The following is a 504-nucleotide window of genomic DNA, read 5'->3' as shown; positions in this document are numbered from 1 at the left end:
ACATTTGTACAAATAATTTTAACCCCCACATGACATTTAGAAAAGTTTAGTCTGGATGAGCACAGTAGCTCACTCATGTAATCCCAGAACCGTGAGAGGCCAAGGTGGGTTGATCACCTGAGGTTAGGAGTTTGAGACCAGCCTGGCCAACATGGTGAAATCCCGTCTCTACTAAAAATATAAAAATTAGCTGGGAGTTGTGGCACGCACCTGTAGTAGCTACTCGGAAGGCTGAGGCAGGAGAATCACTTGAATCACTCCAGGAGTTGGAGGTTGCAGTGAGCCAAGATTGCACCACTGCACTCCAGCCTGGGCAACAGAGTGAGACTCTGTTTCCAAAAAAAAAAAAAAAAAAAAAAAAGATAGAAAAGAGAAGAGAAGAGAAAATAAGAAAAGGAAAGGTTTAGTCTGAAATTCCATTACTGAAAGTTCTCAAGGTTGGGGGAGGTAGGAGGCAGTATCTTTTTGCTGTTATATTTCTTTTTTTTCTTTCTTTTTTTTTTT

The sequence above is a fragment of the Piliocolobus tephrosceles genome, chromosome 4 (genome assembly GCF_002776525.5).
Source record: "Piliocolobus tephrosceles isolate RC106 chromosome 4, ASM277652v3, whole genome shotgun sequence".
In the NCBI taxonomy this organism is placed as follows: domain Eukaryota; kingdom Metazoa; phylum Chordata; class Mammalia; order Primates; family Cercopithecidae; genus Piliocolobus; species Piliocolobus tephrosceles.
Note: the sequence above shows the minus strand (reverse complement) of the source record.